The sequence below is a fragment of the Neophocaena asiaeorientalis genome, unplaced genomic scaffold (genome assembly GCF_003031525.2).
Source record: "Neophocaena asiaeorientalis asiaeorientalis breed wild unplaced genomic scaffold, Neophocaena_asiaeorientalis_V1.1 scaffold501, whole genome shotgun sequence".
Classification (NCBI taxonomy): domain Eukaryota; kingdom Metazoa; phylum Chordata; class Mammalia; order Artiodactyla; family Phocoenidae; genus Neophocaena; species Neophocaena asiaeorientalis.
Genome location: NW_020172678.1, coordinates 455,064 through 469,400, shown reverse-complemented (window position 1 = coordinate 469,400; position 14,337 = coordinate 455,064). Strand labels below are relative to the sequence as shown.

Here is a 14,337-nt window from a genome sequence, read left to right as displayed (position 1 = left end):
CCCTCACCCCCCGCCCCGCAGCAGCTCCCCAGGAAGCTGTGAAACACGCAGGTGCAACGAGGTCACCTAGTTAACAGCCTCCCTCCCGCTGTATTATTCATGGGCTCCCTTATTCCGGCCTGAGCTCCAGTTTCCAACAGCCCTCAGGCTCGGCTTGGCAGGTCAGCCAGCCCGGTAGGTCCACCCCCACTCTGTACACCCCATGGCCTTCCTGTCTCCTTCCCAGGATGCAGCCGTCCCAGTGCTAACTCGGCCCCCAGCACTTCACTTCACACTCTACACGGCACCTCAGGTGAAGGGAGAGCTTTGGGTTCAGTGAGGAAGAGCACAGAAGGAAAACCTTAGCTGTGTCAGGCACGCACGAGATGCTGAAATCCCCAAAGGGGACCGGCTACAGGGCTCGTGTGCTCCCTCTCTCTATCTCTCTCTCCCACCGCCCTCTCTCTCATAAACACACACACACACACCCAAATTGACTGGCCCAAATATGGTACTCTGAATAGCCGTGAAAGCTCTTGGACTTGTCTATTTCTATACCTTAGTGTGCCTTGCACAGTGTCCTGAAAACAGTAGTCCCTTGATTTGTTGACTGGTACACTTTCCCCCAAAGACGGGTGTCAAGTTGCTAGAGTGGGCAGAAGCCATCAAGCCATTCAAAGACACTGCTGCTGGATTTAGAGATGTTCATGTTATTTAAATATCTATCTGCATATCTCTTGTAAATCCTGCATAGTTCAAGTCATTAATACATAGTGATGACTCATAAATATTGATTTATTTACTGCAATGTCTATTTATCACAATTCATTTAGCCAAGCACTTTCCTATATCTCATGTGAGCCCCTTCCTCCTGAATCAATGGATTGGCCAGAACGGTTTTTCCTTCTACTTCACAGATGAGGAAACTGTGGCTCAGAGGATGAAAGCACTTGAGTCAACGCAAGGACTGTGACTGCAGTCTTCACATGCCGGCCAGGGGCATCTTTCTTCAGCATTCACACATATTCTCCTGCCTCACGGTGAGGTTACCACACTGGTACACCAACACGAGGAAACCACAAGATGAGTCCAGGGTCCTCCAGTCACTCAGGAAAGGACCCAGAGTCCAGACCGAGGTCAGTTTAGGATTAATGCTTGGCCAGAGATACTGAGGGCAGCTAGCCAGCCAGCCTGGTCAATAGTAGGGGGAAAGGTGTGAGGCAGAGATTAAATCACAGGAGTCATTGCATTCGACCCCCTGGTTTTACAGGTGGAAGAGCTGGGGTCAAGCTGGGGTCTCCAGTCCGGGCAAATGCAAAGAGCAATGAAGTACATGGCCTTCCCAGGTGGGGCAACCTGATCTGGGTAGATGACCTGTAGCCTCTAAGCTCGTGAGCTGCCCCCCCTCATTTACTCCCATGGATGTTAAATCATTGCCCAGCCCTGCTCTTAAGTGTGTGGGAGCTGTAGGCACCTGAATGTCCAACCCCAATCCAGGATCAATCACACATGAAGTCCACACAGCAATAAACATACCTGACAGGCCTGGATTGAAAGCCCGGCCCTGTCACTGTCTCCGCACAGACCCAATGGGGGTCAGTTGTCCTTTCCGGACTCAGTTTCTATCTGTCTAGTCAGGGATCTGGCTCTGGCCTTCCCTAAGTGCAGTACTGAGAGAAGAACAGAGTGAGGATTAAGGACTCAGACTGCCTTGGCTCAAATCCCACTGCGCCACCTGCTAGCTCTGTGACTCTGGGTAAACTGCTTAACCTCTCTGTGCCTGATTTCTCAGCTTTAAAATACAAGTAACAGAAGTTCTTATCTCATAGGGTTGTTGTCAGGACTAAATGAGGGATTTTATATGAAGTGCTAAGCCCAAGGCCTGGCACACAGTAAGTGCTTAATAAATGCTTCCTGTTATTATTGTCAGCCCCGATACTCTATGGCAAAGGTCACACGTAAACTGGTCATCCATGGGCCACATGCAGCTCGCTGAGGGGCTTTCCCGACAATATACATTACACAAGCACAGGAGCCACTGACTGACCCCAGAGGCCTAGAACAGTGCCTGGCACACAGTAGGGGCTCAGTAAATATTTGATCAATGAATGAATGGCTTCACAGTGTTTTTAAATACTTCAATTGGTTGCTAACATTTAAAATAAAATTTTGTACTTTAAAATCTGGATTTCCGGGGCTTCCCTGGTGGCGCAGTGGTTGAGAGTCCGCCTGCCGATGCAGGGGTCACGGGTTCGTGCCCCGGTCCGGGAAGATCCCACATACCGCGGAGCGGCTGGGCCCGTGAGCCATGGCCACTGAGCCTGCGCGTCCGGAGCCTGTGCTCCACAACGGGAGAGGCCACAACAGTGAGAGGCCCACGTACCACAAAAAAAAAAAAAAAGCAGCAGGAAGATGAACTTAATCCTTATCCTTCTCACAGACAGTGTGCAGAAAAGATGGGGGAAACACACACACAAACACACACACACACGCACGCACACCCCAGAGATAAGGTGCTTTTCTAAAATACTGTTATCCATTCCGGGCCCCCTCCACTGGGGTTTTCTATGGAGAAGGGGATATTTCATCCCATGCTCAGTAACTGGGGGGGCTGCCTGTGGACACATGGGCCCTTCCCCACTTTCCACTCCTCTCCCTAGCCCTGCTAGGGCTCAGGTCCATGGAGATGGACCACATCTTCCCACCCTCCAAGAGGCCTTCCCAGACCACCCTATCTTCCACCTTTAGCATGTCAATTACCCTGTTTTCTCTGTAGCATTCCTGACCATCTGTAATTGTCTTGAGCGTGTAGTTATTATCTGTCTCCCCCAGTTCAATACAGTAGCCACCGGCCACACGTGGCCATTGAACACTTGAAATGTGCCGAGTCCAAATTGAGATGTGCTGTAAATGCCAAACACACACCAAATTCCAAAGACTTAATTTTTTTAAGTATGTAAATGTCTCATTAATAGTTTGTTGAATTGATTATATGTTAAATGATAATATTTTGGATATAATGGGTTAAATAAAACAGATTATCAAAAATCATTTCACCTATTTCTTCATTGACAGATAAATGGATAAAGAAGATGTGGCATATATATACAATGGAATGTAACTCAGCCGTAAAAAGGAACGAAATTGGGTCACTTGCAGAGATGTGGATGGACCTAGAGACTGTCATACAGAGTGAAGCAAGTCAGAAAAACGAATATCGTATATTAACACATATATGTGGAATCTAGAAGAGTGGTACAGACGAACCAGTTTGCAAGGCAGAAATAGAGACACAGCTATAGAGAACAAACGTATGGACACCAAGGGGAGAAAGCAGTGCGGGGGCTGGTGGGATGAACTGGGAGATCGGGACTGACATACATACACTAATATGTATAAAATAGATAACTAATAAGAACCTGCTGTATAAAAAAAAAATTTAAAAAATTTTTTAATCATTTCACCTATTTCTTTTAATTTTTTTAAAGTGGCGACTAGAAAATTTAAAACTACATATGTGACTTGTATCTGTGGCCTGCCTTATATTTCTACTGGACAGCACTGCTCTAGACACTCATTGTGAATCCCCACATACTAGGCAGAGCCTGGTACACAGGTGATGCTCTGTATTGGTTGACTGAATGCCTGAATGAAAGGTCTCACCAGCAGTGGATGTAGGACCCTAAAACACAAGGAGGATGGGTTTGGAAGGACCTCCTGTCCCACTATCCAGTATGTGCTGGTTTTCCTGTGGCAGTCCACCCATGCCTCTCCTAAGACAAAGTTTCAGGCGTCAGTAGAAGGGGCAGAGAGAGGCCTGGCTTAGAGTTCTGTCACCACTGCACCCGGGAGATAACATCAGCTCTCTTGGCCCCAGGAGAAAAGGGCAAAATCAGCCTCTTCCTAGGGCAAAGGCAGGTCAGAGCCAGAGAAGGGATGCAGAGGGCTGGAGAGTGAAGCCCTGGGTAAGCCTGGGGCAGGATGACGAGGCTTTTAGCTCTGTTAGCAAAGAGCAGAAGAAAAGAGGGGCAGAGCTAAAGGGAGGTCCTTGGAGGGACCCAGCCCACGCTGACCCCAGTCCTGGGGAAGCCAGCATTTCTTGGGGATGGGACCAGTGCTACAAATGAAGACCCAGACATGGTCCCAGCCACCCCTTTTGTCTTCTCTCTCTTCCCTCCCTCTCTCTCTCTTGCTCTCTCTTCTTCTTCCCTCCCTTGATTTCACTGGCTCCCAAATTACAGTCTTCTTTCAGAAACAGACACAATCAAGGTGGTACGCAGGGCCCTTGTCACAAATGGCATTGCAGGTCCTCTCCAAATGGAGCATGGCCTTTAAAGAGGAAGGCAGTGCTGCTAACAGCCTGCCTTGGGGAAGATGCATCTCCAGGACAGACTCCCTCCCTCTGAGGCTGATCAGCCTGTGGGAGGCTCTGGGTGACTGTGATTGCAGGGTCAGGCCCTGCGCTGCTGGGGTCCAAGAGATGGGGGTCTGCCTGGCCTCTTGCTGGGGTGGGAGAAGCCAGGCTCTGCCCGTGATTGGCCACCACCCAGGCCCACCTCACCCAGGGAGAGGGTCTGGAATAAGCCCACTCCCCAACTGTGAGTCTCAGTTTCCGCAGCTGTAACATGGTACATCCAGCTAGTCTCTAAGGACCCTTCCAGCCCTTGGCGTAAATGTCACAAACTCAAATGGCTAAAGGGGCCAAGATTTAGTGCAAATGAGTAAAGCAGGGTCAAATGTGAGATGACAGGGAACGGTGGAGACTGTGGAGAACTGAAGGCTCTAAGCTCACCTGCAAAACTCACATGTGTGACACAAGTCAGAGCGAAGTCAGAATAGTGGTTACTTCTGGAGCAGGAGGGGACCTGAGGGAGACCTGCCAAGGCACCAGGGATGCATCCGATCCAGCTGGGGTTACACACGCGCACACGTATGCAAAAATCCACCACTTTCATTTAAGAGCTGTTTACCTTATTGTATGTATGTAATCCTCAATCAAAAAAATTGTAAATAAAACACAAATAAATAAAAGGGGCGGCTGCAACTCAGCCCCGACGGATCACTGCGAGTTGGGAACACAGACCCAATGTTGCCAGTTCCAGCCAGAAATGTCAATATCTAGATTTTTATTATGAAAATGCTGTTTCTTTCTTTAAATGTGTAATGCAAAATGAAAGACCACGACCACACACACACACACACACACACACACACACACACATATCTTTAGGCAGAATTCAATTTATGAACCTATAGATTGTCCAGCTCTCAAAATAAGGGGAGGTTTCACCTCTTTGCTTGAATACAATATGCCTAACGCGTGACTGAATCGAAAGGGATAATAATAAAAGCTACTACATTCTGCATGTGTACTGTGTGCCAGGCCCTGCACAAAAGACTTTCTGTAGAGTTTTCTTCTGATTAATGCTGATAGCAAGCCTACGATATAATTGGAAATTATTCCCATTTAACCACTGAGAAAACTAAGGCCTGGGCAAGGCTTCAGCGCTCAGGAGTACAAGAGCTAGCGTTCAACTCCAGCTCGGTCTGCCTCCAAGCCGTCTCACAAAAATCATGAAGGGAACAGGCTTACGATCATAATAATAACCGACTCTTGCGTGAGGTTTTAGACCATGCAAACGAAAGATCAAAAATACGAACGCTAAGCCCGAGCCTGCTGTGTCACTCTCCGTGTCACCACCTGAGGCCCGAGGGGCTGAGGACAGATGTCTGAGAGTCCCGATCTCCCGGCCATACACTGAGCCACACGGACTTTCACTGCCGAGGTAACACACAGCCCCAAGAGCACGAACGCCGAGACCCAAATCCACACCCAGCAAGGAGCAGCAGCGGCAGCCCGTCCCACTGCCCGAGACAGAACCAGATTAGATTTCACAGTGAAAGGCTAGAAAGCTATCTCCATGTGGCTACTTCTTAAATATGCCAAGTTTCTCACTGACACCCTTCTAGTCAATAAAGTTGGTAAGAATATGCATTTTCTGCCTTATGCAATTCAATAAAGCTTATAGGCACACCAATGCCAATGTAATAGCCATTTAGTCAATGGACGGTGATTAAGCACCAGTCCCTGGGGATACAAGGAGGAAGAAGATACAGCTTGTGCTAAAGAAGCTCACTGTCTAGTGAGGGGCCAGACCACTGCAGAGTAGTGAAAAGTGCGACGGAAGGGCAGTGAGGGAGGGAGGCCCAGCTGGAGAGGCCACCCCACCCCCATGCCAGGGTCAGTGAAGGCCTGACTGATGGTATCACCCACACAGGTGCGGGAGGCTAGAGCACAGAAGGGCCCGATCCCGTCCCCACTTCTTTTCCACTGGAGGCAAGATAATCCCATCCTGAAATAACCCATCCAGCAGGGTCCAACTCAATGAATGACCTTGCTCACCTATTAAATGGACAAACAAGACTGCCCAGGGCCAAGGAAAACTCAAAGCGAGGCTCAAAATCAAAAGAAATGAACAAAGGCAATTAAATTAACTTAAAAAGAAACCACATTTACATTTTAAAACTGCATTTTGTTTTAAACCTGAGGGTCCTAGGAAACAGTAGGACTTTTATTGACCTAGTTGTTTTTGAACTCACCAATGAAGGAATCTTTCACATGAGCATCACTGTCTGTTAGGCCCATGGCCATGCTGATCCATGCCCTACCACGGCTCCACCTTGCCACTCTGCCCCTGGCCAAGAGGCCAGCAGAGAGGAAGGGCAGTCCTCTTTTGGCAGGGCTGGGGTGCATGAGTCATGCCATGACTTTCCACCTGTGATACCACTGGCCTCACCAAGGCTCTGATCCAAATGCCTCTGAAGTCCTTCAGATCTCCACTATGAGGCCAGCCTTGATGGCTTCAGGGTCACCATTATTCCTCCATAGGACCAGGAGTGGTGCCTTGCCACAGTGCCTTGGCATCATCCTTCTTCCTTGGAGCTAGGGACCTCCCATGGCACCAGGGCATCAGAAATGGGATGTTCAGTCTGGGCTGGTCGAGGGGGGGTAAGAGTGGAGCTTGGTTGTTATCATCTCTTCTGCGGGCTACCCCAAATTAGCATTTCCGCAGCTCCCTCTGCGTAAGTCCTGAGGGCCGCGAAGAGGTGTGATCAGTGGGTCATTCCACCCATTTGGGAGGGACAGATGAAGTGGAGGACAGTTACTTAATTCTTTCCTCTTAAGGGACAACATCTACCCAGCCCCAGGCCTCCTAGAGGCAGAACAGCTTATCCAGCTTCCACAACCCTACCCCCTCTGCCCACTTCCTACTGCCCATATGCCTCACACGTGGCAATGTTTCAATTGCACGGAAAGCTGAGCTGCTACTTGAATCTGTCTAAAGATCCCTAAAACACAGATACCCTCCTGGCATTAGCAGGGAATACCCACAAGGAGCCAGCAGTGGATTGTGAACCCAACCCTACCATAAATCTCCAGGAAAAGAACTTCCAGTCTCATTCTCAAACCTACATTCTTATCCACTGCCCTTTTCGACACTCTTTCTGCACCAAGTGGCTGTGAAATGCTCATTCCCGAGAAGGTACTATGGACCAGGGCTTCTTAAACTTTACTGAGAAAACAAATCACTCAAGGATCTTGTCAAATATAGATTCTGATTCAAGCTCCCAGGTGATGCTGTTGCTGCACGTCCACAGGCCACACTCAGGGTAGCAAGGCTCTACTAGACCTTCACCTCCCAGAAGTATGTGCATTTTAAATTAGGACTTCAGAAAGGCACCCTTTAAAATACTAAGCTCGAGAAAAATGAACCTCAAATGGTGAATTTGCGGGTAAGGTCCCTTGCTGGGTGGAGGAGCTATGTTGGAGGCAACCAGGACCATCCACCATCATAACCTTCAAATCAAGCCTTCTGGTAAGCAGATGTGAGAAGCCCAGCTGTTTGGGGGGTCAGGAAGGCAGAGAGAGACATGTGTATGGGGCCCCAGCCCAGATGAGGACAGGATGTCATCTCTGGGCCTCCCACACCCTCTTAGCTCTCCACTACCCAGAGCAGAGCCTCCCTGTCACACCAGTCACTTCTGTAGTGCCACCTTTCCAGCCCACGGGGTACTCTCCTTCTCTGCCTTTCAGGCACTCTGCCTTCCCACCTTCCCCAGACACCACCAAGCATCCCAGTTCCCCCAGCTAAGGGACCTCTCCCAGCCCCCTCTGCAGCAGAGTGACATCTGGTTCCCCAGGCTCATAGGTGCTGACTGCAGTGCACCTACCCTTGCACCATGAACCAAACGTTAACTCCAAGTCCACTCTCCCCCACCACGGGCTGACTCATGAGCACCTCTCACCTGGCACCAGCCAGCTCTTCAAGCCCACCCCACCCCATGCAGCCAACAGTCAGACTCCACCCAACATGCAACACATGCGCGCACACACACACACACACACACACACACACACACACACAGAGTTCTCCTGGGCGTCTCCAGCTTATTTCAAAATCCACATTGGGGTGGGGGTACTTGCTAAGTGGCTGAAAGGTAAGGGTCAACGCCTGCTCTTGTCTGAGAGGGCAAAGTATGAAAAAGAAGCAGGCGCTGCTTTCCGAATTACTGGGGAGGGTGAGGCGTGCTATACCCAGGAAAGGCTAATTTGCCTCCAGTGGGCGGCTGACGGCGCAAGGGCTCTGGGCTGGAGTCGCAGTAGGGCGGTGGCCGGCGGCTAGGGCACAGGATCTCCGCCCGAGGCACGGAGGCAGCCGCTCTGGGTGTCCGGTCCGGGAAAGCAAGGCACTGAGTGCCCGCCGGCTCGTGCCGCCACCACCTTGGAACGCACGGGCTCTGCACGCGTCCCGGGCTGACCTGCAGGGAAGGCACGGGCTGCGCCCCTGAGCACAAGTCCCTGGGGACAACCAGCACGGCCCGTGGCAGGCCTGCACGGGGATTGGGGAGGTAAAGGGCGAGCCGCACAAGACTCCCTGCTCCGCGAAGGGCGCCTCTTCCCATAGCCGGCCCGGAGTGGGGAGGTTGCAGGAGTCCTCTGAGGTCTCTCGCGGGCACTGAGAGGCGACGAGGGGAGGGGAGAGCTACGTGACTTTAGGTCCCTCCAGTGCCGATGCCTAGCCCGCGGTGGGGGTATGCCCCACCCCATCTCCACTGTCCAAAAGGGGACCCAGGGAGCAGAAGGCGAGGGGATCGGATCCCAACGCCCTCTTTGCCCCCGAAATTCTCCCCACCCTAGACCCAGACCCTCTCTGAGGGGCGAAAAGCAAAGCGCTCGAATGTTCGCGGGTCCAGGACCCGGGGTGGGGAGTGGAGTGCCCTTCCTCCCAAGGCCAACGCGGAGGAAATACGAGTTTCCAGGAATCAAAGTTGCCGCGCGTCCGACCGCGGGCTCGGAGCGGGACGCAGAATGCTGGCTAGGGGCCCGGGATGGAAGGAGGCCCCGGGCGCCCGCCACGGGCGATGGCCGCGCCAAGAACAAGTGGTTCAGCGCCTGCGGTCGCAACCCCACGGCTCCAACTTTCCCACCGCGTGGCGGGTGAACGGCGTGGAGAAGGAGAGGGAACCGGGAGGGAAGGGGCGATGCGCGGTTCTTGGTACCGTGTGCGTGTGCGGAGCAGCGCCGCGCCGCGCCTTGGGCTCTGCTCTCCGCTGAATCGGCCCCCGCCGGCCGCCCGCTCGGGTGCTGACCACCGCCGCGTCTCGCTGCCGGCGCGAAGGCTCATCCGCGGCGTGCTGGCCGCTCCGGGGTCCCCTTGGGCCGTCTGCTCGCTGTTGGCCGCTTGCGGGCCGCAACTTCAGGCGCGCAGCGGGCTCAGGCGACGCGCGCCCCAATCGTCCCGAGGCTCGGCACCCCTGCGATCCATGCCCAGGGCCGGGCTGCCCCGCCCCGCCCCGCCCGGCTCAGCGCCCGGTAGCCGTCGGACGCGTCTTCTCACCAAGCATCGCTTCCGCAGCCCGCGTCTCTCTCTCCCGAGCCGTCTCCGCAGCTCAAGTCCGCGATCAACTTTCCCTCGCTTCCTCCGCCCTGCTCGGCCCCCGCCACCCAGACCCCGCCTCCTGACGCTCCCTCCCTCACCTCCCGCCTAGCCCAGCCCCCTCCCGCCCGGCCGCGCCCCGTCGCCCACCCTCCTGCACCATCGGCGCCAGGATCCCTGAACCCGCCACCCTTGGCCCCGCTCGGACCCCCGGAAGCGTTGCCAAGCCCGGCCAGGCGCTCAGGGAGTGTATATTTCAGTACTGGCGAAGCTGCCCTCTGCCGATGTCATGGCACCGGCTGCTGTGGCAACTCGACGAATCCCCCAATCGGGCAAGGAGGAAGCAGGAGGAAGCAGCCCCAGGTGCGTGCTGGAGCCGTGCTCCACAGGGCCTCCCTGTCCCGAAGAGGGGTAGGGGCCTGGCCCGCCTCCCGCCGGCCCCGCGTCTCCGGCGGAACGGGGAAACGCTCCCGGGAAGCTAGAACGAGCGAGCAGGCGCCTGGCCTAGGTGAGCCTGCGCCATCTGTTGGCTTTAAGCGCCCCCTCTCTGCTCCCAGAGCCGCACTGAGCGGCCTGTCCGTCTAGCCCTTGGGGCCACTTACCTGCGCTTGGCGCAACTAGCTGCCTTCGCCCACCCCACTCATGCTCTCCAATCTGCGCCCTCTCCCATCAGTCGAGCTCAAAATGCCCCCAGTTGCTTACAAATGAGGACCCCGGATTGGAAGAGACCCTTGATGTCACCTGAGCACCCTCATCCATGCAGGAGACCCTTCTGCTGCATACCTGCATAATGGTCTCCCAGCTTCTTTTTGCACCTATGTAGGGATGGAGATTTCTTGACTTTTCCAGACACCTGGAGTCAGGAAGAGTCCATATTCGCACAGTTGAAGAGGGTCATCCCCTGGCCTTAGTCTTTACTTCCCAGGGCTAAACATTCTGAATTCTTTTAACTATTTCTCATGTGATGGGATGTCTGGATCTGTCACTGTTGCCATACTGTCAGCATACTGACAATAGCTGCCTAGAGGCAGGTTCTGGGTTGAGACTTCCCGCCTCAGTTCATTCTGTCCTCAACATAGCCTTTCTGGTAGGTCCTGTCATTAGCCTGGCTTTACAACAATAAAATGGGCTTTAGGGAGGTGACTGAGTTTACCCATGTGGTAGAGTCAGGTACCAAACCTAGAATCTGCCTGATTCCAAAGCTCCTGTTCTTTACCATACATTCATTACTGCTACTATGTGCTAGCTAATGGAAATAGGTTCTGGGGATGTGATGGAGAAAAAAAAATAGGCTTGGTCGTTGCACCTTGCAGAGCTCCTCTAATGGGGAAAACAGACAGTCAATGAAACACATAAACAGGTACAATTAGAGTCAGAATCAATGCTAGGAAAAGGAGTGTTTTAATGGCACCTGGCCTAGGGGATCAGGGAAGATTTCCTGGAGGAGGTAACACTGAGCTGAGATCTGAAGGATAAGCGATGGAGAGAGAATTGATTTTAGGTGGAAGAAACAGCATGTGCAAAGGCCCTGTGGTAGGAAGGAACTGGCATACATAAGGAAGTGAAGGAAGGCCAGAGAGGCTGGAGCACTGGAAGGGTGAAGAGGACGGTGAGTGCAAAGCCACAGTGGGAGAAAGGGCCAGACTGTGCAGGGCGTGTTGGCCTTAATCAGGATTTGATCTCTATCCTAAGAGTGGAGGCTTTGAAGCAGATGGTTGGGATGGAGGTGGAGGAGTGGAAGTGTCATGATCTGATTTGTAGTTGGGAAAATGGAGAATTGATTGGCAGGTAATAGATGATAAGAGCATAGTTCTTCAATTAGAAATATTTACTTATCTACTGTGTGGCAGGAACTTCTCAACCAGGAACAGCAAACTGCAGCTTTCAGGCCAAATCCATCTTGCCCCCCATTTTTGTACAGAAAGTTTTAGTGGAACACAGACATGCCCATCAGGCTATGGCTCCTGTCACAGTACAACTGCAGAGTTAAGGAGTTGCAGCAGAGAGACTCCACAGCCCGCAAAACCTAAAATATTTACTATCTGGCCCTTTACAAAAAAGTTGCTAACCCCTGTGAATCTTGACACGTGGGACACATCAGTGAACAAAACACACACACAAGTGTGTGTGTGCACATACCCCCACCCTCTTGGAGCTCACATAGGCTACTGCAGCTGTCCAGGTGTCAGAGACCTGGCCTGGGGTGGTAGTGTTGAACTGGAAAGAAGGGATATTCAGGAGGTAAAAATCTACAGGACTAGGAGAGGAAGTGATTATAGGGCGAGACAGAGGGTGGTGTCAAGGAGACCCCAGGTTTCTGGCTTGTGGAAGTAGATGGACAGGGTGCTGTTTCCTGAGATGCGGAGCAAAAGGGAAGAGGACCACCACGGGGAAAGGAACAAAAGCCCCCCTGCCCCGGGATGTGTCGAGTGTGAGATGACTGAATGCAGATGTCAGGTAGGCCATTAGACACATGAGTCTGGAGCTTGAGGACAAAGGGCAGAGCCGGAGATGCGGTCTGACAGGTCTCAGGGGGTCACCGTTTAAGACAGGGTGATGGAGCCAGGAGTTGGGAGATCTGGGTTCTGAATATCAGACTGTTCTCTATCTGGTTTTGGGTAGACATGACCTCTCTGTGCTTCCTGTTCCTCATTCACAAAATGAAAGTATTAGAGGAGGTGTTCTTCAAAGTTTCTCCAATCCCCAAACCTTCTTTCTTTCTGGTTTGCCACCTTCTGTCTTAAACTGTGACTCCTCAGCCTGTCTGTAGTCATTTTACACATGAACAAAACAGCACTGAATTCAGGGAGACCATCACCTCCTCCAATGTGGACATCATACTTCTATTCACAGAACCTCTTTGGCTGCCACTTTTATTCCACAAGCATTTGTCAAGTGCCCACTCTGTGCCAAACACCGTGCTAGGAACCTGGGTGTCTATCCGAGTGCAGCCAGCCCACAGAACTGCTCTGAGTGTGACGGGATTCAAAGCAAATTTGGTTGCACAGTGATGGAAGAGCTGAGAATTCAAATGGGGGATGGTGAGGTAACCCAGAGTTCAGCAACAGCAGAAACTTGCTAGCCCCCCAGGCTGGAGGGATGAAGGGAGGAAGCAGAGTCACCAGGATCAGGGTCACGCAGCGGAAGATGGAACCACAGTGGACCTGGCTGGTGGGAGCCGGAGACACAGCTACTGCCAGAGACACTGCTTAAGGTCAAGTGTGAAGAAGAGATACCCTGACTTCTCCCTTCCCCCAGCCCTCTGGCCTCCCCACAATGCCTCCCTTTGGCCAGCCCCAGCCGGAAGCTGCAGACTCAGGTGGGATTTGGGGTCAGCCCTGCTATGATTCGAAGCACAGCAGAGGAGAGCAGGGAGTGGATCTGAGGGGAACAAGCCAGTACCGCACGCTGGGGACACAACTGTGAATACCAGGCAGCCCTGTCTTTGAGGCAGTCCCAGTCCAAGAGGGAGACAGACATGTAAATCAAGTTCTTCCTGGCCGGGGTTTCCATCTCTCAAACTATGTCAGGGTTGTCCACCAACAGCTCAGAGTTCTCCCCACCTGCCTTTCCTTAGGAAACCTTTGCCTCTCCCCCCAAACCTTTGGGGCATCTCTTACCACTTTATGTGGCTTTGGACAAGTCTCTCAACCTCTCTGAGCTCTGGTTTCCATTTTGTAACTGAGGTCATGGCATCTGCCCAGGCTTCCTCCTGGGGCAGTGTGAGAGCACTTTGACAACCGTAAAGAACCATAGAGATGCTACCTGCCCGGGGCCCAGCATCATGCAAACCCCTGTCCTACTGAGGGGAGCTCCCCACTGAGGAAGGACCAGGCCCTGCTTTGACTGTAACAACTAAAAGGGAAGGTCCTCCATCATCTCACCTCCTGGCCACAGGGCAGAGCACAAGGCCCTGGCCAGCCAATCAGAAGCTCCCCTCTCAACTTTGAACCTTGAAGAGAATCACGAAGTTTAGAAATAGTTTAGAAGTTATGGAAAGTACCACACCGTGACCGACAGCACCTGGGCTTCATTCTCAGCTGCATTCTTGGCCACCTGCCTCCTTTGGTTCCCATCTGCTTTCTGGGCCTGTCCTGCAGCCTCTGTTTGATTCTGCAAGCACTCCGCCTTATCTAACTAGTAAAGTCATTTTCTGAATCAATTAGCCAGAGCTTATTTCTGGTGCTGGCAACCATGAGAACCCTGCCTGGTACGGACCATATGAGGATTCTCCTGTCAGTTGTAGGGAATTACAGTACAACATGGGGTCAGCATTGCCAGAGTACCCCCATCCCCGCTTTCCCAAGATTTAAGAAAGAAGGAAAGGAAGGAAGGAAGAAAGGAAGGAAGGAAGGAAGGAAGGAAGGAAGGAAGGAAGGAAGGAAGGAAGGGAGGGAGGGAGGAAGGAAGGAAGGAAGGA

At 52.4% G+C, this 14,337-nt stretch overlaps 1 protein-coding gene across 2 annotated transcripts in view; it reads right to left on the bottom strand.

Moving 5' to 3' along the window:
* The window catches only part of CDH23 (cadherin related 23), a 430,962-nt gene extending 421,164 nt beyond the window's left edge, over window positions 1-9,798 (bottom strand). For both annotated transcript variants that reach the window (XM_024739760.1, XM_024739758.1), the window contains exon 1: window positions 9,541-9,798. The gene's annotated coding sequence lies outside the window, so the exon portion shown is untranslated. The remainder of the gene's footprint in view (window positions 1-9,540) is intronic.
* Between the last annotated feature and the right edge of the window lie 4,539 nt (window positions 9,799-14,337).